Genomic DNA, 25,651 nt, shown 5'->3' with positions numbered 1-25,651 from the left:
GTATGTTCTTGAAATGCACTCACACACAAAGATGCAATGTGTATCGGTTTCTTCTCCCTGTAGAACAGACCTCTGCTGTTGAGAGGCTCCAACAGGCAGGTATTAGACATAGTTCTTCAGATCAGAAGCTCAGCACATCAGAAGCTGAAATCTAGTGTTGGTTGGACTGAGTTTTCATCAAGAGGCTGGGCAGGGTTGGGGGGGAAGGAGGGGAGAGGAAACCCACTTCCAAGCTGATTTTCATGAGATTTACAGAGAATTCAGTTCTCTGTAGTCATAGGAAGGAGGTCCCAAGCCAGCAAGGGTGCACCAAATTCTCCTAAGCTCTCTTCAATCACCAAGACAAAACTCTCTGCTTTTTTTTTTTTTTTTAACCCCCCAAAACTCTCTGCTTTTAACAGAGCTGATGTGATTAAGGCAGGCTCCCGTGGATCATCTCCCTATCTCAAGGTCAACTCAAACTCCACATTGACAGTGCCAGGGATTACTTGGCGTACACAAGGCAGGTTAGGGTCATAGAGGTAATCTTGAGGGCTGTAGCAGAATGTTGTCTTCCCCACAATGCCGTCAGGCCGTGTTTCTTTTGCCCCAACACTGCCTAACTACAAAAACAATTCTACCCGAAATATCCACGATCAAGTGGCATGGACACAAGAACTTCCACAGAAATAGGTTTTATTGCTTGAAACAGAGGGCAGAGTGATTTTTCCTACTTTAATCATTGTATCATTGCTCATGATCAGACTAAACTTATTCAGCTATCCCCCAATGACTAGGACATCACCATAAAAAAAAAAAAGAGGGGATCAGAGTCTTCCTATTAAAGGTGGGCACTAGGGATACCTGGGTGGCTCAGTGGGTTAACACCTCTGCCTTCAGCTCAGGTCATGGTCCCAGGGTCCTGGGATGGAGCCCCACATTGGGCTCTCTGCTCAGCAGGGAGTCTGTTTCCTCTCCTCTCTCTCTACTTGTGATCTCTGTCAAATAAATAAATAAAATCTTTTAAAAAAAAATGTGGGCACTATACCTCCCTTCCTTTCATCCAACACCCCATTACAGTGCAGGTGTTTTAGGCTGCCGAAATCCTCAAGCTCAGGAGGACTTAGATGACGACAGCTTCGACCTCGCAGAAGCTCCCAGTGGCAAGAGAAAAGGGGAGTGACGCAGCAAGCCTTCAGAGGGATCCTAATATTAGCAGTGGGAAGAGCCCCTCCATTCGAGTCGCTCTGAAGTTGGCCTCTGCTAGGTTCTCGGGTCCCTAAGTCGGAACATGTGTGTTAAATCCCCAGGTGCTCTACACACTTATCAACGTCCAGTAACACATCGGTCATTCCCTTTTGTTGTGGAACATGTATCGGTTCTCATATGTTCCAGGAATCCCAAATTCAAAAAAACAGCACTTTATTTACTTTCAGCCCAGAATCCAAATGACAACATGCACAGGAGACAAATACCACAAACCAGAAAAATCTGATGACTTCTTTGATCTCTTTACATTAAACACAATAATTTGTCATCAAGATTTTGTCCGTTTTTTATTTTAGATGGTGCTGTAATGTTAAACATGTATTATTTATAGCACGTATATAAATATTCAAAATTAGCCAAAAGAACCGAATTTACATTAACTTTTAAGTGTAAAAAAAATTAGCTTTTTCCTTTTGTTGTATATTTCTTTTTCATTGTGGTGAAATGTAAAGGAAATTTACCACTTTAACCACTTTTAGGTGTCCATTTCTGCGGTGTTATGTACATTCACATTGTGGTGTTACTATCGTCACAATCCAGCCACATTAACTCTTCAAAACTGAAACTCTACCCATTAAACACGAACTCCCATTTCCTCGACCCCCGGCCCCTGACTACCACCACTCTATCGTGCCTGGGAATGGGACTACGCCAGGTACCTCGTATAAGGCAATCACGCAATTACTTGTTCTTTGGTGACTGGCTTATGTCACTGAGCGTAAGGTCCTCACGGTTCATCCACATTTATCACGTGTCAGCATCTCCTTGTGAAGTCTGAGTATCCCACCCTATGTAAGTGCCAGGGGACGCTGGGATTCCTTCCACCTTTTGGCTATCGGGTAGACATTTTTATTATTTTTTTTTATTAACATACAATGTATTATTTGCCCCAGGGCTACAGGTCTGTGATTCATCAGTCTTACACAGTTCACGGCTCTCACCGTAGCCCAAACCCTCCCCAATGCCCATCACCCAGCCACACCCTCCCTCCCACTCCCCGCCACCCCAGCAACCCTCAGTTTGTTTCCTGGGATTAAGAGTCTCTTATAGTTTGTCTCCCTCTCTGGTTTCGTCCTGTTTCATTTTTCCCTCCTTTCCCCTATGATCCTCTGTCCTGTTTCTCAAATTTCTCATATCAGGGAGATCATATGATAATTGTCTTTCTCTGATTAACTCATTTCGCTCAGCATAATACCCTCTAGCTCCATCCACATCCTTGCAAATGGCAAGATTTCTTTTTCAATGGCTGCACAGTATTCTGCTGAGAGAGAGAGAGAGTGTGTGTGTGTAAAGTGTCTGGACATGTTTTTAAATTGCCTCTCCCATCTTATCCCCATTTTTTAACATAACTGTCTTTTTGAGATAATGTCAACTTGTTTTGACCTTAAGAAAAAAACAGAAATTGTTTCTGGAAACACAGCAACACAGGCTGACTGTACAAAGTGAGAGCCAAGAGATCACCATGCCTCTGACTTGTGGGTCTTTCAGGACCTTCCAAGCCCCACACGTCTTCCTCCCTACTGTGGCTGGACCACCCTCAGTTTCTCAGAGGTATTTAAAAAGTAATTCCTGTCCCGGTGCCTGGGTGGCTCAGTCAGTTAAGCTCCTGCCTTTGCCTCAGGTTGTCCTTCAATCAAGCCCAGGTCAGGCTCTCTGCTCAGCGGGGAGTCTGCTTCTCCCTCCCCCTACAACCCATGCTCGCTCGCTCGCTCTCTCTCAAATAAATAAATAAAAATTTTTTTAAAAAAAGTAATTCCTGCATTATCAACTTGGGAAAAAGTAGAAAGCTCAGTTGGATTAGTGAAAATACCGAATTATAGTTTGTTTTGTTTGTTTGTTTGTTTGTTTTTAATATTTTATTTATTTGACAGAGAGAGGGGTCACAAGTAGGCAGAGAGGCAGGCAGAGAGAGAGGGAGAAACAGGCTCCCCACTGAGCAGAGAGCCCGATGCAGGGCTCGATCCCAGGACCCTGAGATCATGACCTGAGCCGAAGGCAGAGGCTTAAACCACTGAGCCACCCAGGCGCCCGTTTGTTTGTTTTTAAAGCAAAGCAAACTCATTACTTTCCAACCTATGGGAAGTTAACAAATGGTCAGGGGAGTCTTAGGCTCATATTGGAAGGAACATGGAGAATCATCATTACCATATCAAGTGCTAGGATGGAAATGGAATTTTTTGAAGTACTTGAGGACACTTGAAAATAGTTTACAGTCTAAGGTTTTTAAACACACCACATCCTCCAAAATATCACTCAACTTTTAATTCAAGGCATTGATAACGGTTTACCAAGATAAGCTTTAGCCAACACTTGAGGTTACCAGGTTTTATTGTATCATTAAAATTCTTTACTATGAACAAATTTTAAAAGAAAACTGAAAATGTCTGAAGGAAAAAACAAAAGTAGATATACAATGAATGGGTATATTTAAACTCTCTAGGTCTAGATAAATTATTTGTAACCAACAAAATTAGTAAGAGAAAGGAAGAACAAAAAGAGAGAGAGAAAGAGAGAAGTTCCATCACGCCATATCAGCTTAGGGGGAAGAGAAAAGCAGTAACATGACCAAATTTTTGTCAGAGGAATAAGTGATCAAAGACAAAGGCAAGCTAGAAAACAATGAAATATCAAAAAACCCAATAAAAAAATGCCTCAAGCTTGATAACGCTTTATGTTGGAAGACTGTCTATTATTCAGTTCCAACCCTCAACTTCAAAAGGGTAGTGAGAAAGAGATGTCTGCAGCTTTGAGTCACTGAACGATAGCACATCATCAAACCCATCCTCTCTTTCATTGTTTTCCCTGAACATTTTCAAATTGACAAGTGGTAGAATTCATCAAGATCATTACTCCCCACCTGGATTTGGCATCTTTAAAGGAAGGGGGGGAAAAAAACACAAAAACACCACATTCCTATTCTATCTCATGAATATATTCTGCAGAGATGCAAACAAACCAGCAGTAAAAATGAGCACAGAGACCCCTCGTAGAAACAGCACCTCTAGCCTGTGGATAGCAGCCATTTTGCATCTTTCCAGGACTGTGGAGGCCCCTCATGTTAAAGACAGACCAGGCAGTCATCCCAAATGCTTAAAATCCCTCCTTTCCACATCCTTGTGGCTCTGTCTTAGAAGCTGTGTGAAGGAAACAGACTAGTTCTAACCCTTCTTGCTTCTGGGGGCTGAGCTTACATTGCCATCCGAGGAGCCTGGGAGCCAGGGAGGAGGTCCTCCAACAGGTGATGTGTGAAAATCAAAGAATCACCAAGAAGAAAAAACATGGGAGCGCGAACCAGCAGATTTCCGTCTTTTTCATCCCAATTTTTGTTTTTAACAAAAACAAAAATAAGGCACATAAGCATTTTCAGAGAATGATTATTCTGCTTATTGAGGCAGATATTAAACATCTTTCCATTAACCAAAGAGTAGTTGTTGGTGCCTACTGCATGCCGCCTGCCGGGAATGAGAATTACCCTTGGAAAACAAGTTTCCCCACCCTCTGAGGGTTAGCATTCTGCTGGAGGCCAAACCCACCCACGCACCTCTCCCGCTTCTCCTGATGGGAAAAGGGTCGTTTACAGCATAGAATCCCAAACACCTTAGTCTAGCCAAATTACTGCCAACAGGCATGGCTGTCTTCTCCAGTTTAAATATCACTTCCCAAGGAAGGCTTCCTCAAATCCGGCTGTTCCGTCTACCTCCCTTACAGTAACTGTGCTCAGGGGTCCACAATCCACGGGACAAGTGGCGTTGGGATTCTGTTCAAGCCTGCCTGAGCCCATCAGCAGGAAGGAGTTTTGCTGGGTATATTTCTATTGCAATATGGGACACCATGTGTTGTGCTCTGTGTTTGCTGAATCAATTTTAAAATAAGGGCCCAGACCGGGTGATTCTTTGCTGTCTTCTGGCCTTGCCATTGCTCTGGTTTGTCCCCTCACTGAGTCACCTCTGCCTGCTGATCCCCTTCTCATTCCGGGTATCCCCGACCTATGGACAAAGGCCGTGGCTCCCCGGGCCGTGCAAGACTTCTGGAAGTTAGGTCTGGGTGTGGGTGAGTTTTGTTGGTTTCTCCCCCTCCCCCACCCCGCCCCAACCCAGAGTTCACAATAGGACTTCAATGCAAAGCCAGATTTGGAAACCACTGGACCTTCCACGGTTCCATTGTCCCCCATTCTAGTAGCCTAGCCCACCAGTTGGCACACGTCCACATATCCTATACCCACTGCACAATGCGTGTTTATTTCTAAAGTGGGTCTATCTAGACTCCCTGTGTGTGACATCGGGATCAAGCAACACCAGTGACGTCTTCCTTGAATGTTACTCCTTCATTTACTCTATTTGTGCAACAAGTATCTACTCAGCTTCTTCCACCCGCTCCAGGGGACTCTTGGCTTCACAGAAGGGATTGCCCACTAACGACTTAATCTTGAACTCCTTCCCCCGGGGAGGATTTTTAAAGCATCAAGCAATTATGTAGGATTCCAATTCAGGACAAAGTGGGTGGTAACTTACATTTTTAGCTCTTAAGTGGGTGCTCATAGCCATACGTAGCCCAAGCGTGGAGATTATATACTAAATTTACAACGAGGCTCATCTATACGGTATAATTGTGGATTTCTAAGTTTTAGTCGCCAAGCCACAAGAAATGAGGGAGCTATTCAGAGAAGCGGATTAGTTTAGCAAATACTCTCTTCTCCCCAACATCAGATTTCAAGAAATCAGGCGGCACCTAAGAAAACGTTGCACTCTTATCCCTACGAATTTGTGGATTTGATATTCTCTGCAATTCCCATTGGACTTTTGGCCTCCCCCCTTCCTCCAAAGGGTGACTGACGTCCTACACCAAACACGGCAGCCCTTGGGTGTGACACATCGGTGCACCTGGCGTCTCCATCAGTTCCAAGCAACAGTCTCTATAGAAGAAGGGGCCATTAGTCATGGATGTAAAGTAAAATGGCAGAGGGACCCTCTAAGACTGAAAACAACCGCTCCGACTGTGAAAACAACACGTCCCAACACCGGACGGGACCTGGCTGGGTCCGTGCACCGTCAAACGTGGTCCCGTAAAGCGGAGCCGAATCTAAACGCCGAGCACTTGTGCGGAACCTCTAATGCACATCCGGCTTTTGTTCACATCCAGAAGCGTCTTTTGGAAAAAAGAAAAAGAACCCAAAACACAGAGAGAGGAAGTGGCTAAACACTGACTTCTAATTAGATCGCTCACATCCCTGGAGAAAAAGGAAAATGGGTCTGTCTCCTGTTTCCTTAAAATCCGCCACGGCTTTATCTGAAACCCTTCAAACAAACATCCTAAGAGTGCACTGTGCTCGGGTTCAAAAGTTCAGCAGAATCTGGAGAAATGGGGATCTCGGAGGAGAGGACGGTCTGGGGGGCGGCGGAGGAGGGACGCGCTCCTGGAGCTGCTCCTCCCACTCACACCATCTGCAAAAGCTTAGATGCGTGCAGCCGGGCCGACCTTCAGGCCCAGGGTCGTTCCTCAAGCTGCACCTGCCCAGGATTAGGTTTCCTGCCAGTGAAGGATCGTTTCTTTCCTTTGGTCCCCGCACAGCGGTCACGAGATCCAGGGGCAAGCTGGCGGGGGGCGGGGGGCAGCCCCAGGGGCCCCTCGCAAAGGGGGACACGGGCTCCACGATTCGTCTCCTTCAAAAACCTGTTCCTGAAAGGCTTCTGCGCGTTTTTATCACGTCTTGTTTCAGCTCACAGATAATTAAAGCCTGTCAGAGAAAGCTCTAACCTGGAGAACAGACCATCTCTATGACTCATTAGAGCCCCTAAGAATGAATGGGCCTCATTGTCCCTTCTTTTTTCCCTCTGACCCCAAAGGCCACGAAATCTACGGTTTCTAAGCTTGCTGAAAAACAAGGGCCAACTCTGAAAGGTAAGGCGGCATCTCCCTCTGCCCAGAGATACGGTTTCAAGACAGACATCAGTGGTACCTGCTTGCTCGGCATTTTGCGAATCCAAGGAACGCATCCGTGGCGTTCATAAAATCACCTTGGACGGCCATTTCATCAGTGCTGGGGTAAACGCTCAGGTGCACTTTTACTATAAGGAACAGCTTCAGGTGGGAAGAGGGGATGCTGAATTGACACACTTGTGTGTGACGTTAAGATACTCTACCTGCGACTGCGTTCACAAACACAGGGGCGTGTCATGGGACACTTACACACAAAAACCAAGGTAGAGGGGCGCCTGGGTGGCTCAGCGGGTTAAAGCCTCTGCCTTCGGCTCAGGTCATGATCCCAGGGTCCTAGGATCGAGCCCCGCGTCGGGCTCTCTGCTTAGCTGGGAGCCTGCTTCCTCCTCTCTCTCTGCCTGCCTCTCTGCCTACTTGTGATCTCTGTCTGTCAATAAATAAATAAATAAATCTTAAAAAAAAGAAAAAAAACCAAGGTAGATATCTTAGGAGTAAGAGGATTCTAGCCAAAATTCCTAATGAGCAATCACGGCTTTCCCTCAAAGGGGCAGTTCTATGTTACACGTAAAGAAAACACAGAGCGCTGTATTTATACGAAGAACTTCCCAATGGTTCATCGAAACTCTGTACACGGCCTTCGACTGGAGTGAACCAGGGGGAATGGAGGACGGTCAGACCTTCCCAGAACTCTGGGGGTCACGGATCAATGCAGGGGTCACCCAGTTGCTGGGCAGTGGCTTTCCCCCTGAGAATGTCAATCAATCCTGCCTATAGCAAGGCGGCTGTTGGATTTTACACACACACACACACACACACACACACACACACACACAGAATGGACATGCCACAAGTGTGATCCTCCTGCCGAAACACAATCATGAGATCAGATGAGCATTAAGTGGAAAAGGAGGCCGATTTCGATTTGACTACAGAGTTATCAGAGGTAGAGAAATAAAATAGGATCTAAGAACACAGAGCGAGCACTTTTCATTACCATCCACATCCCTCCGGTACCCAAAAGTGCCAACCTTGACCGTGAGCATACTAAGACAGGGAAAGTCTGCCAGAAAGAAACTCCCATCTACAGCCTCGGCACTTCGTACAGGTAAATAGGAACTGGTGGTGCCCAGGTGTGGAAAAGCGTCTGCCTTACTTCCCAGCAGTAAGACGAGACAGGCTGAATACCTGTGACTCGCTACCGCAGTGCTCAAGGGAAGGCCAAAATGACTCTGAACACAAGAGGAACAGAATCCTTTCAAAATGCTCTGACTGATGTGCCGCATTTTTAGATTACAAAATGGATTTGATACATTTCAGCTTTAAAAGACAGACAGAAAGAAAACAGGCGGATCAGTTTATTTTCTGAGCACAGTATTAATGACAAGATGACATCACCGACAGCCAATCAGAAAGGCTCTGGTGTCTGGTGTTCTAACACCATTTCATATTTATGGATAAGCACCAGAAGGGTGTCAACCCTGAGCTGCATTTCCCTCCCTACTCACTTCTAAATAAAGTGCCTGCTTTCATTCAGCAGCCAAACTGCCAAAAAAAAAAGAAGAAGAAAAACCTTCCCCATCCCTCTTCCTCCTCACAGCAGCAGGTCTTCTGGCAATCCCCAAACAGTAAGTGGAAGGTGGGGGACAGTGGCGGAACCTTGGGTCACTGCTTCTTGCAAAGCTGCTGAACCCACTCTCGAGCTTTAGGACCGTCCCTCACTGACAAACCAAAGCCAAGTTCATCTGCGAAGCCGCTAGGAGCAGGAGGGACCATACTGCAACAGGGTCAAGTCACGGCTCTCTGGGCCCAAGAAACAAACACGATCCTTTTCCCTACTTTTATAAAAACTATTATCTACTCATACCACTTCCAACCCCCCAACCTGAAGCCAGTTTTAAGAAAGGAATGAGAGAAGTTCATTCTGAAATCATTAATCCTTGCCCAGGGCAGACATAAGAGTTCAGGAATCCAGCTTCCCTCCACCCCATGACCAATGGAGGCCAAGCCTCAACCATGAACCCCAGGAGCATGGGGCCATGGGGACAAAGCCTGCATGTCTGTGACAGTGACACCGTCCCCCAGGCTGGGGCTCACTGCTGAGCCACCTGGAGATGCGGTGGCCAGAGCAGGAGCATGGCCCAAATTCGTCTTCAGCCTAAAACTCAACAATCTGGATGAACAGAAACGATGCCATTAAAATTCCGGGCGGCACACAGGAGAGGTTTACTGTCCCCGCGAAAAATTCCTGCCCTATTCAACTGCAGCATCCACTCTGCTCTCAACGTCTCCCCAAACCTTGTCAAGAAATGAATATAGCCCTTCTCCTTTTCCACACCCCTCACCATCTGATGTTGTATCAGGATTGCTGGATCAAGCCCAAGCCCAGAATTATGACATGTAATAAAATATGCTTGGCCATGCAGCAAAGATGACAGAATTTGGCAAGGCTGGCCTGCAGCCAGAGTGACAGATCTTAAGCCGATGTTCCTTTCCTACAGATTTAACAATGTACAAGGAGGAAAGGAAAAAAAAAAAAAAAAAAAAGACTCTACTCAAAGCGAATTCAATGTCTACAAGCTTCCTCTGGCTTGGAACTCACCAGCTCCCATGCCAGAAACATGTCCACAGAGTCATTAGGCTGTACCTTTTCACAATTAACTTGCTTCAGAGGTAAACTCAGATTCAAAGGGATAAGAGGAGTTGGGGTCCTCCCTGTTTAGGAGCCACAGAATCTGAAACATCGAACTGCCCCATGGAATCCCCGTTCAAACCAGGGGGATCACAATCAAAGGAGAAGACCATTGTGTGTGAAGCAAAGACTCTCCCTTTGGACCTCTAAACCCTTAGGTCATTTGAGGCTTAAGGGAAAAAAAGAAAAAGTGAAAAAAGTTTTTGATGCTTTATGAAAGCAAGAAAGCAAGAAGGAGAAAGAAAGAAAGAAAGAAGAGAAAGAAAGAAATCTATAAGGGAGAAAAAATTGCCTTTTGTCCCATATGCTAAGCAATGGATGTTCTCATTTTGAAAGTTATAAAAATTCACCAAGGCAAAAATCAAAAGCAAGACATGAAAATCTGAACACTCAGAAAAGGAACAAATCAAAAGGCAGTATGCTAGTATCGTAAACCCCAAAAATAAACATTTAAGTAAATGTTTCAAAAAGGCACTCTTCCCAATACCCTTTCCGAAGATAAATGGAATCCTTTCCAAAAGCTACCTATTAGAAGGCCTCGTTACTACTCTCCCATCTTGGTGCTTCAATGTATTTGGCAGGAGGGAAAACTAATTTGGATCATCAGAAAATCATTTACATGTGGTTTTAGTTGTATTATATGGGGGTGGTAAGCTGGCAACCGATTTCCCTCCCTAATTACGTTTAGTTTAGAATTTTCAATTTTATATTCCCTCAGCACAAAACCAACTAATAACTACAGACAGGGACTGGCTGGCAACAGGAAAAAGCCAATTGTTTTTTGAGGCTTTCTTTGTTGTTTTCATTTTTGTTTTTAACCGTCGTAGATAAGTCATCCGCACATCGCTAATCACGTCGACCGAATTAGCCTCAGCGAGGGGTGCAAGGGCTGCAGGCATCCAGAGGCCTAGAGTTGCCAGTGACGTGTGTGCACAAAGGTGTGAGCAAAGGCGTGGCCAGATGTAAGAGGCACTGGGACATTATAAACCGAAACGGTGTCTTTCCTTACAAAATCTCCCTGACTCGATTTTCCATGCTCATTCTTTCATCTGGAATTCAAATCCGACATACTCACAACACACTTATTCAAGTCAGCAATGACAGGTGGAATCTGGCCTCCAAATTCTGATTCCAGAGGCTACGCATTGAAGTTACGTGATAAACCAGAAGGACATTTGCAGAACAGACGCCCTCCAGTAGACACCAGGGAACCCAGGCCAAGCTTCCACTTTTCGGAACTACAGAAAGCCCTGGTGAGGGCTGATGTATCACAGAATCTGCCCCTTCCGCCATCTCTGCGGTGAGTCCTTTCCTCAGCGTTGCCCAGCAGCTGGCACCTGAACTCCTCATGAGCTACGTCATCTCATCTAGCCTTTGTCTTTCCGTTCCGACCAATGCAATGGTGTATTTTTTAATGCAGTCCCTTTGTGGAATGCAGACGCATCGCATCTGCTTCTAAAATTCAGGAAGAGCCTGGGTGGCTCAGTAGGTTAAAGACTCTGCCTCCCGCATCGGGCTCTCTGCTCAGCGGGGAGCCTGCTTCTTCCCTCTCTCTCTCTGCCTGCCTCTGTGCCTACTTGTGATATAGCTCTCTATCAAATAAATAAATAAAATATTTAAAATAAAATTCAGGAAGAAAAGTTGGGAAGTACGTACGTGGAGGGTATTCTCAAACTATGACAAGGCGTAAGGTATTCCCAAAATATGGCACCAAGGCACGAAGAACAGCCATCTTTCCTCTCTCCTCCCCATCCCCAGGTAAAATGTCCTATGATCCTCATCAATAGCAAAATTCTGTTTGGGAGAAATCAACGTTAATATTAAGGATGGGCACTTTGAAGTGTGCAACAGACGAAGACAGGTTTGAGATTTTAGGGGGAAAAAAAATCTTGTCTCATTCGAAAGACACGTTCTCAGATGTGTTGGCACATTGGGAGTGGTGCATCTTTAAGTCTATACAAATCACTCCTTCTACCCAGGATCAGCTGGGCATTTTTACATACAGAGAAGACAAACTGAAAGACAATTTTATAAAAGTAAAGCCAAGGTCATAGAATAGAAAGATTAGGTGGATTTAATATTTAAAACAACAACAACAACACTAAAACATCCCTTTTGTTTTTAAGAACAGTCCAGTCTGACAAGAGGCAACTTGACTCCATGCTCCTTGGATAAACCACGGAAACAATCCATTCACCCAGGCTACTGGAGTAGACGTCTACAGGCCTCGCCATTTACTACCCAACATCCTGTCCCCCAAAACAAGAAGTGGGGCACAGAGCTAAGGAACTACCCTATGACTTCCAAAGGGAAAAGAACTCAAGAGGTAACTTTTTGGTCAGAAACAATACAGTCCAAGAGAGTCCAGTCGTCCAGTCTATTGATAATGACCTAAGTCAGTGCTTATAAACACTTCACCCGATGAGTCCGCATCTCGATAGACAGGATTTGGCTTCTGTATAAAAAACAAGCTCTCTTATTGGGAGCAGCAGATTCATAGTCACATTCTCTCCCACTCCCAGCTAACGGGCTACCTCTGCACAGAATGTAGAGAACAAAAGAAGACAGTTACATCGTTACCAGTCATGTTTTCCATATACAGAAGACAGAAAATGAACAGGTATGGGAAGGGGCCATGAATGGTAAAGGAGTTTTAAGAAACCCTGTTTTTCCCTTTTCTTTTTTTTAAGTTTGTTTGTTTATTTGTCAGAAAGAGAGAGAGAGCACAAGCAGGGGGAGCAGCAAGCTCCTTACTGAGCAGGGAGCCTGATGCAGAGATTCGATCCCAGGACCCTGGCATCATGACCTGAGCTGGAGGCAGAGACTTAACCCACTGAGTGACCCAGGTGTCCCAAGAAGCCCATTTCTTAATAAGCATACAGGAGGTCAATAAGTTCAGTGTTCCAAAGCATAACTCCTGGTTTCTCTGTTTATTGGTTTTTGTTCTTACCTTTCACCTAATTAGAGCTAAGCCACTGGATTTGGCGAGAAGGCTAAGATACGAATTTCACGAAAACATAAAACTTTTACTAAGATACTTACTTATCCAGGCATACAATCCCAATTGACAACCATCACACTTGGAATCTAAGGGGCCACCTGGCATTCATAGAACTTAACCCTTCAGTATAAAGCAAGATGTCTCTGCTGGAAATTACCTTCTACATTACTGAAGGGAAGAAAAAACAACCACAGGTCGTATTCAGAGGCCTGGCTAAGCCTTGCTTGCCAATCACCACTCTATCATATGCATAGCAAGATCTGCACAAATAATTCCTTAGACCATCTGCCAGTGCTAGTCATCTAAAAGCTTAGATGTGTCCTCTTATCCATAGAGAATTTTCCATTATATTAGCAGTACTTTGTTATGCCTTGAGTAAGTGTGACACCTTTCCTAAAATTGGAGTCATGTTGAGTGATAGACACACACACAAACACACACACACATACACACACACACACACTGGAAAGAAGATTGATACCAGTTAAAGACTTTCTCAGGGCCACTGTGAGTGCTCTCTCCTATACGATCATGCCTGACTCGGGATGGGGGAGGACACACAGTCAGCTCTCACCCGTTCACCAACCACAAGTCCTGGAACCAGAAGAGACAAGTCTTTCCAATTCATTTAAGTTTGATGCATCCCTTTAACGGAAACAGCCTAACTGGGTATGTCACTTCATTGCAGGGATACCTGAAGATTACAAATAGATGTGTTTAAAACGCACACACACACACACACACACACACACACACTTCCTCAGACAACAGACCCAACATGGAATCACTCACGCTAAGCCCCAAGTCTCTAGGATCAGACTCAACCTAGTTTTGATTCTTCCAGCAACATAACCTTAAGCCAGAATCACCTGATCAGCCCTGGTCAGGTATTTCCCTGATAGACCCCCACCATCTCGAGGAAAGGAATCTTGTCATATCCAGCCTGCCCTTCTCCCCCCGCCCCCAGAGTATAACCTCCTTATTCCCACTCTCTTCTGCTTATAAAAGCCTTCCGTTCGTACAGCTCCTCAGAACTTTCTATCTGCTAGACTGGATGCTGCTGGATTCCTACCGATGTTCGCTCAAACTCGGTTTTAATAAACCTCCGTGGAAAACACAGATCGTCCATTCTACGGATGTGTACCATTTCCATATCAGACTGCAGGCCAGCCACCCAGTCTGCCATGAGTACGTGTAAAGACATTGAGCGTACCCACTGGGTCCTCAGGACGGTCTCTACGAATGGCTCCTGAGTCTACGTTATTTGAAGGGAGAGGAAAGAAGAGCCCCCAAGAAGAGGAGATGAAGACAGAGAAGAACTAATCAACAGACGGTAAAGAGAAGAAAAATGTCCTGAATGTCTATGACCACACGGTGGAGAGGGACAAGACTGGCAGGACTGGTCCCACACGAGGTTACCCTCAGTGCGCCAGCCGTTAACCTACGGGCAAGATAGTCTCAGTGACTGAAGCATGGAGTGGTTGGGCCAGAGTCCTGGATTCATCCAGCTGGGAATCACCCAGTCTCTGTTCTCGGGCCACAGGTTTTGTGCCTCCCTCAAGCCAGCATTTTGCCTATGCTTCCGACTAGGCACAAGGGAGCCCAGAGCTCTGGGGTGACACGGGGTAACGCATCATCATCACCATCACCATCATCATGGCAGGAGGGAGAGAGCGCCGGGTGCCTGCTCTCCCTACAGGGGAGATCTGGGAATGAAAGTGCGCCCCTGAACCATGACCATCCTGTCTCCGTGGTGGAGCCGTGTTGCCCACCACCCCTCAACTACACCTTCTCCTGCTCCTGGGGTCAAGAACAGGGGCTCAGCCGAGGAAAGCTGAAGGAGCCTGGGACTCATGAACTCACACACTAGGGCCTGCTCTTGATGGAAGCATTTTTGTTTCCCCCGAAGGACAGTCGGACAAATGAGCCTTGAAACTGAGAGGAAAACACGCTGCAAAATTCAACATCACATTCATGGTCTTTTGCCCAAACTCCTGGGGTGACCGGTTCACATGACAGTCTAATGTCCCCGCGGTCGTAAGTAAACCAACAACAATAATCACTAGCTTTGCTTATTAGTGGCTTTATAGAGAAACTGTGTTTTTGCAGATGAAAAAGTTTGCTTCAGGCTCGACGTCTGCGCACCAAGCTTCAGTTTGTGGTGAAACTGAACAGCCTTGTCATAAACCCTTGCGTGCTGGGAGTTAGGGGGGATGGAAACGCTGGCGAGACACAAACCACAAGCTGGCACTGTGAAAATGCATTTAAATACAGGGGCCCTCCCCCAGAAGTCAGTCCCCAGAGCCTGGCACGCGGTGATTTTTAAACACTGAAAGTGAAACTTCTCGGCAGTGAAAACCACAGTAAGGACTGGAGATCCTGGACCCCTCATGAAAGACATTGAGCACTGACCGAGAACCAGTGTAGAAAGCCCTTGCTCGATTTGCTATTAAGTTAGCAAAATGAGGACAGAAGTACCCAGGAGGCATGGAAGGAATGACTTCACACTACACCATTTCTCCTCATAGCAGAGCTAAGAGGGAGGCCCAAACAGAAAGCAGCTGTGATTTCTGACACGGGAGGTCAGAGGCTAACCAAAAAGAAATCGGTCTGTTTAATTTTACATTTTATTTGCAAGTTCCAATATGAATGAGTAAAAAGGAAAGAATGGCATGGGACATGGCCATTAAAGCTAGAATCTCCTGACTGAAGATACTTCAGTCCAAACGGTAGTCATCCCAAAGGCACGGCTATGTATATTAAAGGGGGAAAGATTCAGAGTTTAAAAAAAAAAAAAAATGGATTTGGGGGTCTTCATGATCAGCTCCCACAGACGCAATTCCTACAACCCCACTGACTTTAGAGACTGGCAGCTGTTTTTGGAGTGACCTTCCTGACGACATCCTAAACCCTGCCCGTCTCTGTCAGGCACAGCAAAACCAGAGGCAGGCCGACTGCCCCCCAGTTAAGCTTACTCAAAGATGTAACTGCATTCCCTTCAGCTGATTCTTCAAGTCCTTCTGTCTTCAGTCATCAAACCTACCATGCCTAACAGAAGTCTCAGAGATTTTGGAAGATTTGCTTAGAAACAGGAAGAAAAAGGCAAGTCCACATATGTATAGAGGTTCATGAAAGTTCTGGATACTTGCCCTAGAGAACAAGCCCTACCAGGGAACCCGCTTCATATGAGCGATGCCCTCCTCCTCCTCTCCGGGAGACTGCTCTCCTCAACTAAATCACCCAGGTACAAACCCAGATCTCAGCTTACAGGTCAGACGGGACACTAAGTCAGCAGCCCACACGAGGACTTACAGTCCAGCCATCCTTGCTGCTGAACGCCCCAGCTCCATCTGTGATCCCACCACCCGCCCGGCCAGAATCTCTCTCTCATCATCCTCTATCCTTCTTATTCCGCATAGGGAGGACGTTGCAGCATTTTACTTTTTTAGTAATTTCTCGTGTCTACCATGGCTACGTTTCAGATTTTTTCCTTCAATGGCAGGCCCCAGTGAGTTCATGAGTCCCAGGCTCCTTCAGCTTTCCTTCCAACGTCCCATTGACACATGGCTTTTAGCCCCAAATCTGCTTCTGTCCCTTGATTTCTCCAAATTCTTGGCGGATTCCCCTTGTCTACAGAAGTGAGTTCTCACATGGCGGGGGGATAAGACTCAGGTCGAGGCTGGGGAGGGAAAACGTCATACAGATTCCAGAGTCTTTGGCAAGGAAGTCAGGAGGGGTGGAGTGGGGCCCAGGGACCTGCACTTCATAGGTCATCCCCGTGATTCTGATTAGAAGGTCTGAGAGCCTCACGCTGTAAGGAACGGGAGATGACAAGATACAGAACTCCCCTTAAAAGTGAACAGAAGGTGCCTGAAGATACAGCCAGGGGCCAATAAGCTTGAAAATCCCAAGTCTCCCTCTTCATAATACGCTATTCTGCCCTGACATGGAAATCACGAGTAGGATCTACCTGCATGATCATTTTCAAAAGCAAGTCATTCTAATGCCCTCAGTAGAAGAGGAAATGGAAAAGAAGAAGGTATCCTTGTTAAATACTTTTGCTTAAATATTTGTGCAGAACCAAAGCAGAGGATGCAAAGGAGCAAACAGAGGCCTCCACACGTCGAATCCTCGTGCACACAACAGCCACGAGCACAGACCCGCCGTGTTTTCCCGGATCACTGTAATGCCACAGGCGGGTGCGGCCACTGAAGACGCGGTTTCCCCGGATTGTGAATTTCTAGTAAAAGTCTACATAAAAGCAGGTACCATCTTCCCCCAATTTACGTAGTTTTATTCCTGGAAAATTCAATGTGTTTATTAAAACATAATCACAAACACTTCGTGCCCATATGTAGAACCATGTCAGTTCCAGCTCACGTACCTGAGAACAGGTCTGTTTTAAAACCTCACATAAGCATCTGTGTCATGGTCACCCAGGACATGTTTTCGTGGACAGAACTACGCTGCACGTACAAGGTGTGCGCCTCCTGTGTTCTGCTCACGAATGCCGGCAGGGCCCTCCAATCATGAAGACCAAAGAGAATCGAACAGATAAAACCCACCAAAAAAACTCACGCACACACATGCATCCCGTGATTTTCCAATACCCCCAGAGCAAACAGCACACAGTCTTTGCACGGGAGCTGCGTGACAGTGACTTTTGCATCTCTGCGCTCAGCAGACATCTGGCCTGCCTTGACATCTGGCTATAGCTGGGCTCTGCTTACTTCCCTTCGATCAGTTTTTAGGACCATCTCCCAATGTCTGCCGTTCCTCACCTGTAGCCTCGTAGGGGGGCTCTATCCCTGCACCCAGCTAGGCAATGGCCCTCAGCAAGCCTGGTCCGGTTGTAACTATGGAGGGAACTTTCACCCAAGTTTGCATCGGCCAACCCAGACCTGTGCTCGGAGCTCTAGAGCTGTAAACCCAACCACCTCCTCACCTCTCCTTTAGAGACATCGGAGAGGCTTAGCCACATGGATCCCTGACCGACCTCCTGCATCACGCCCACCCTTCCTCCTCCCCCCAGCCTGGTCCCCCTCCTCGCTAGCAACCTAGCCACTGGCCGCAGTGTCAGACACCTTGAGACCCCTCCCACAGCCGATCCGCCACAAAATTCTACTGAGTATCTGGCCTGTTTGCCAGTTTTATTCCTGCTACCTAACACGGCGCTTGCTATCAAGCGGGTATACAATGAATCCAGGTTAAATGAACAAAGGACTTTCACAGAAATAGTGAACTTTTTTTTTCAGATTTTATTTATTTACTTGAGAGTGAGAGAATGAGATGGAGAGCGTGCGCACATGAGCAGGAAGGAGGGGCAGAGGGAGAGGGAGAAGCAGACTCCCGCTGAGCAGAGAGCCTGACGCGGGGCTCAAACACAGGACCTGGATCATGACCTGAGCTGAAGGTGGGCACTTCACCGACTGAGCCACCCGGGCACCCCAGAAATAGTGAATTTCGTGCAGACCTACGCTTTCTTCACCCCCATACCATTTTCCATGATGCTCCGTCCACGTGAACACCCACTTTCGTTCCCAAAGGGTTCTAAGTGTGCATCCTTTGATCCCCGGCCAGAACACCACTTCCTCAGCGCAGTTTCCTCTGACCTCCCTGGGGCCCCGCCGTGGGCTCTTCTCCATCTGCCGTCATGGTGTTGTACTGACGGTACCAGGGGAACGGTACTGCTGCCTCTAGATGACGTGGCAGGATATTCTTCCTTCCTTAGGATCTCAGCGCACTGCAAAGAGGCCGGCTCAGCAAGCATTCCTGAATGGCTTCCTCCTTCTCTCTCCATCTACCTCACAGACCTCTCCCTGGCTCAGGAAAACAGGGCAAAGGGGTTTTATGAGAAAGGAGCGGTTGATCCTGGCACATTCCCATGGCTCTGGGGACCCAGACACCACTATCTTTTCCCAGTCTTTGATTAGGAAAGACAGCTTTGATCCTTCCACTCCCCAAATCCGGTAAAAGCCAGGTGGGGGACTGCAGGGAGAGGGGTGTACACACGTCACCCACTTCAAGATGGCGGCCAAAGCCTGCTAAGGTAAAGACCAACACCGCAGAGACACTGCGTTTTCCCAACGGTGGGAAAAGCTGTTTGCAAGAGACCAGACACACATAGAGCTATTCAACCACAAGGGCTGGAGGAGAAACAAAACAAACACAAACTTAATTAGGGTTGAAGATTTCCCAGCTGGGATCCATGGGTAGGGACGGAGCTCCAAAGGCCGTCGAGGCAATTCCATTCCAGTAAGACAGGCCTCGGAGACCACCAAAGGCAGAGCTGGGGAGTTTTAAGATTTTCACGCAATCCAGCGTTCATGGCTTTTGTTTTTCCCCTAACCTAACCCCCAGGCACTGCTGAAACCCCAGGCTTCCAGCTCTCACTCCCTAACTCCTCTCCTCTCCATAAATTAAATTAATGAGGAGTTTTCTAAAAAAGTACATTCTCTTCAAGGCTCTGTTATTCTGAAGCTAGTGGCCCTGACATGTAGCCAGGCCAAACAGTCCCAGCAGCCATAACTCTTGCAACAGCTCCAAAATGTAGCCTCAAATGTCACGGAGTCCTGCCCTGATCTTTCTTCCCCTTTGATTATCAGCGGTTGCCTTCCTTCCTCCCCTAACATTTTATAGCAAACTCAAATGCATCAAAGAAAGCGGTTAAGGATGTGAAGATTGAGAAATACATTCAATCTTCATGCTGTGATCTTGTCTCTTCCTTCCTACGTCTTGTCTCTAAGAGAAAAGGACAAGAATAAATTTGAGGCCACATAGAACAGAATGACAAAATCCATCGAAAGCTACAAAGGGGATGACAGCACGGTCATATGCAGCACGCGCTGACGGCAAGGGCTGGGTCACAGTTGCGACGGGCGAGTGATTTCTAGATGAGCAAGGAGCAGAAAGGCACACAATGAGGCAGTCGGGACGGAAGGGCTTCAAATCGCCTTCCTAAATGAACACTTAGCAAGGTGATCAAAAAGAAAAGAAAAAAGATATATACGTGTGTATGCGTATGCGAACAAAATGGCAGGACAGCCTGATTTCAACATACGTAACAAGGGTACAAGGTCAGAATAAACAGTAATATTTGAGTCTTTAGGCCTCCAATGTAAAGTAATTAGACACACGTTTATGAATCTGCTTACCTTGAAAATAAAACGTGAAATATCATTTCCTGGATAGAAAGGGCCTCATGCACAGTTTGACCCCTAAATCTGGGCTGAGATACCCCAGTTTTAGTATGTCCTATCCCCCAAAAAAGTCAGGAGGAGGAGATAAGGGGGAAAGGGGAGAAACATAAAGAAAAAGTTATATCTGCATCTCCTAACAGACCACCGCTTATCTGAATCAGCAACCGTCCGGTCGTCGGTGTGTTCCTTAGACATTGTGTCTGTCCCCGAACAGCCACGCAGAGAACAGACACAGTGAGAAGACTGGTAAAGGGAGGCCGACAGGAGGGGGAGATACCTAGAGGAGGAGATTTTCTTACCAGTCCTTAGACCCTGAAAGGACACACATGCTGTTCTCCTTCTTCTGGGCTGTCCTCCTCTCAGCATCATTAGAGAATCCTATTTTAAGAAATTTAGGGTTTCGGGGTGCCTGGTGGCTCAGTGGGTTAAAGACTCTGCCTTCGGCTCAGGTCATGATCTCAGGGTCCTGGGATGGAGCCCGGCATCGGGCTCTCTACTCGGCGGGGAGCCTGCTTCCCTTCCTCTCTCTGCCTGCCTCTCTGGCTTCTTGTGATCTCTGTCTGTCAAATAAATAAATAAAAATCTTTAAAAAATTTTAAAAATTAAAAATTTAAAAAATTTAAAAAAAAAGAAATTTAGGGTTTCCCAGGCGTTTCTGCATGCACTTATCTTCTGCAACCCTTCAGCAATGCAGCCGGTAGGCACACCCTTGTTATAGCTCAGAACATGGAGGTTCAGGGAAGTTGCCCAACTTCCCCAACGTGACACAAATGAGTGAATAGCCACCCCCAATTCAGATCTTTTGATTCCTTAATAAGGGATTATTACATTTTTGTAGCACAAACTTCGGATTTGCAATAGTAAGAATAAAAGGAAGTTGCAGGGAAATGAACATGTGAACTCCTAACTATTCCCCAATCAGGAATATCGCAGGCAAATCACATGCAGAGAAGGAGGGAGCCTGCTCCAAGAGGGGAGCAAATTGATTTTCATGTAGTAATTATCTTCTGAGTCTACCTCCTCCATACCCTACTCCATTTGCTAACATCACAAAGTTTCGTGCAGCTGTGGAGGAGAGTTTATTCTGACCTTGAATTTGTGATGTTGCTGGTTGTTATTCCAACTGAAAACATGCTTCCCTCCGTACAGCGTGTTCCTTACCCGTGCGTCTTACCAGGAGGTAAAAATGCCCCAGCACTCCACGAAAAGAATGGTCTGCAGATATTTAACACGAACACAGACGATGCTTTTGCAGTATAATTCACGGTGCTGAGTCATTCGAGATCAAAGCATAAGCAAGGCAAAGAATGGAAAAGGAATGCGAAAACATCAAAGTTAATCATACTTGGTTGTCCCAATAGCTGTCACTCCTTCAATTAAGATGCTGCTTCGGCTAATCTTAAGTCAAGCTGTGCCTCTCCAAAAGTCAAGCAATAAAAGCTGAAGTCAAAACCTCTAAAGCCGAAGCAGGTTTCTTCCCGCCACAGAGGGCTCTGTATTCACCAGGGGCCTCCCCAACTCTCCATGTGCAACTGTCCATCCTTTCCTCACCACCGCATGTTAGAGCAGGGCTGGCCCCCCAACACTCAGCATCCAGGCAGAACCTCCAGAAACAAGGATTCCATGAATTCTCTGTACCCTGGTTCTTCACCCAGCCTGGATTTGGGGCATGGAAATTGAGGTTAGATGCGGCTTCTTGGTTTACAAGGAATAATAAAAAACTCCTCATACCTCAATTCTTTTTTTTTTTTTTTTTTAAGATTCTATTTATCCATTTGAGAGAAAGAGAGAGAGCACAAGCAAGATGAGGGGCAGAGAGAGAAGCAAACTCCCTGCTGAGCAGGGAGCCCGATCTGGGGTTTGATCCCAGAACTCCATGACAGTGACCTGAGCCAAAGGCAGATGCTTCAGTAAATGAGCCACCCAGGTGTTCCAGAGAACACAATATTAAAGCCATGGGCAGCAACAGTGCTTTCCCATCCCTGGAATAATTCCTTTCCCTCCATTAATTCATGGATTTTTCCATGGGAGTGGGGGTGGGCGAGGGGAGCTCATCTGGCCAAGTACTTATTGTACAGCAGAAACTGGATGGAGGCCTTATAGATATTGTCTGATGTAATCCTTCCCACGAACCTGCAAGAGAGGGAGACAATCTAAAATTCTGAGCTGAAACTCAGCCAGGCTATACTCCAAAGGCACTTGCAGGAACGTAAGTCAAGAACAGTTCCAGAAAAACCTACACATCCTAAAGAGGGACGTCCCGGAATGCACAGGTCTTGGGGAAGTTGAGAGGAGAAAGGAATGTGGCCACCGGCGGTCGTGCACCCAGAACGCCAAGCCACTCCGGGTCCACTACACAACCTTGAAGCCTCTAAGCCACGTTCTTCATTTTGCCCTGTGGCTTTACGTTACTAGGTGTGGTCCCATCAGTCGGAAAATCATCCCTTAGCTCTTCCCTAGATCTTCTCAGGCCATTGAAGACCACCACCATCCCATCTGATGCAGCAGTTCGCTAAGCATTTCAATCGGTTTTCGTGCCCGAGTGGTTTTTAGCAAAGCTAGTTCTCCATCCTGTTTCCACTTCTAACTCCGCAAACTGGAGATGATTGAGGGCAAGAACGCAGAACCCACTGTCATCCCGCTCTCCAGCACTTTGGGCAGGGGGCCAGACTTGCACACTTCCCACACCAACTCATCGTGAATGAGGTCAGAGAAGCTGGACACGAAAACTCCTTTTTGACCTAAACCAAGGAAGCGACCTTTTTTCTTTCAACACAGGTGCGCATGTGAGATGAAAAAGCTCAGATTTTCTGCCATCCGTGGACACCTCTAGAATCCCTTACAGATACACTAGAAAGCGTGTTCTGCTTCAAGTCTCACAATGTATCCTGACCGTGGACGAGCTGCGGTTCCTGCGCTAGGAAACCAGGACCCTTACAGAGGAGCATTCATGAATGCATATCCCAGAGGGTACGATCATGTAGTCCCTTTCCAAACCTCCAGCAGTATTTTCACTCTGAACCCTCTCCTGAGACCCACCTGGTACTGGATTATTAGAGAACATTCTGTACCAGCTGCATTTAAAAAGCCCTCCTTGGGGGACACCTGGGTGGCTCAGTGGGTTAAGCCTCTGCCTTCGGCTCAGGTCATGATCTCAGGGTCGATCTCATGATCTCAGGGATCGAGCCCCATATCGGGCTCTCTGCTCAGCGGGGAGCCTGCTTCACCACCCCCCCCCCCGCCTACTTTGTGATCTCTCCCTCTCTGCCAAATAAATAAATAAATATTTAAAAAAAAAAAAAAAAAAAGCCCTCCTTGGGACGCCTGGGAGGCCCAGTCCATTGAGCACCTGACTCTTGGTTTCGGCTCAGGTCATGATCTTATGGTGGTGGGAACCGTGCTCAGTGCAGATTCCACTTCAGATTCTTGATCTCTCTCTCTCTCTCTCTCTCTCACTCTCAAATAAATAAAACCTTTAAAAATCAAAAATAAAAAGCCCTCCCTGCCACCCAGAACTGGAAACTCAATCCCAGCTCACCCTGAATTACTGAACGCATCTGGCCTGCTCACCCCAATACCATGTTCGTCAGAGCAGTTCTGCACACCAATGGGTAGGACCTTACTGAGCTCCTGGATTTCTCATTCCACCGGCAGAGGTGATCCTTGCCAATATACACTGGCACATTAAAATTGACTAGATCTAGGGTATCCCGCCAAACAGCACAGCCACTGAAGAAATGGGTGTGTGGGTTCTCAGTTGCTCCTACAACCTTTAAGAAACTAGAGCCAGAAGAGAAAAATGGGTCTTCTTCCTTAGCAGCTCTCTCCTCCATTCGCGGCATAATGTGGCCCAAAAAATGACCAAAAAACAAAAACAAAACCCAAAAACCCACACACAAAAGACCGTGCTACCTTAAGACAAGGAGTAACACTAAACCGGAACTACCAGTTGCCAAACTTGAACGTGCCTGAGAATCACTGGAGAGGTGCTTTTTAAAACTTCAAAATCCTCCCCCCGTGGTTTCCGACTGAGCAGGTGGACAGAGGAAGCCAGGAATTAGCCCTTGCAGACAAGTTTCACAAGGGGTTGGATGCTGCGGTCTCAGGACCATCCCTCCAGAGCCCCCAGCAAGGGGGTTGGGGCAGACAAAGAGCCGAGGGAGGGACGAGGCAGGGTCAGGCATGTGGGGTTCTGAAGTGGTTTCCTTTCGGCTGTTTATGGTCTTTTTCTTTGCTCCCATTATAAAGTCTGTTCAGTTAAAAATTCACCAAATAGGCCCCAGACAGAGAGAAGTCTGGCAGAAAAGTCCTGATAACACTAATGGTAGTAAATTGGCTTTCTTTAAACAGTGCACCTGGTTCACGCCGAGCTGCTTTCCTGCAAGATTTATGGAGGTATCGTGGTCCACCCTCCTCAGGCGGCTCTCATCTTGGGCTACTTTCATTCAAAACAACATTCCCCATCGCCATCAAATCCCGCCCGGCCGTCCTTGTTGGTTACACGCGCGCCTTAGGTACAGTGACACAATCTTGTATCTGAAAGGCTGGACTCGTTCGGGTGAAGTTTATACGAAGCTGAGGTATAAAAATGTACAGGTGAGGGGCGCCTGGGTGGCTCAGTGGGTTAAGCCTCTGCCTTCGGCTCAGGTCATGGTCTCAGGGTCCTGGGATCGAGCCCCGCATAGGGCTCTCTGCTCAGCAGGGGAGCCTGTGTCCCGCTCTCTCTGCCTACTTGTGATCTCTCTCTCTGTGTCAAATAAAATAAAACCTTTAAAAAAAAATTTTTTTTAATGTACCGGTGAGGCACTGACGAGAAGATGATTACTGTCCAAACACACACACTGAAGTGAGGACACTAATGGGTTTAAAAAAAAAAAAAAACAAAAAAACAAAAAACAAAACTAGAAGATAAACCTGACGAACAGATTAACAAAATATCAATAAAGCCCGAGCAACTGCAGCCCCGAAAGTGTAAGGGATATAAAAGGTGTTTTTAAAGAAAGTAATATTCAATGAAACATTTATTAAACAGATATTTTGTGAAGTGCTGTCAAAAGCAGGAATGAAAAAAGAACCCAGGACTCTGAATTTCCAGCACTCGTCAATAAAGCCATTTCCCCCCACACAATCCAAAATAGCTGTAATGCTCTGGTTATTTTCTAACATGTGGCTGAAATATTTATATTTTAAGTGCTTTCAGCTTATGGTCCCTATTAGAAACTAGAAACATTCATTAACATTTATGCAACTTCATGAGTCAGTCTAAATCCATGGTCAGACCAAACGCACATTTGAACCAAATAAACATTTCTAATCACAGGCTAAAATTGTTCCCATAATTACCTGATAACCAGACACCCACACTCATGTGCCAGCCTTCCTCCCAGAATAAGGTTCTTTAGGAAATTCTCCAGTGCAAAAAAAGTGCTGGAATCCAGAAAGAAAGGAGCATGATTCCAGATACTAAGCTTAGAACCTGAAAGAACTTAAACATTAAGAGAATTTAGCTTATTTGTTGGTTGGTTTTGTGAGATCACATTAACTGATCCAGCCAGTGCTTGTGTGCGTGCCCTGCTC

This window comes from Meles meles, chromosome 5 (assembly GCF_922984935.1).
Source record: "Meles meles chromosome 5, mMelMel3.1 paternal haplotype, whole genome shotgun sequence".
In the NCBI taxonomy this organism is placed as follows: Eukaryota; Metazoa; Chordata; class Mammalia; order Carnivora; family Mustelidae; genus Meles; species Meles meles.
This window is presented reverse-complemented; position numbering follows the sequence as displayed.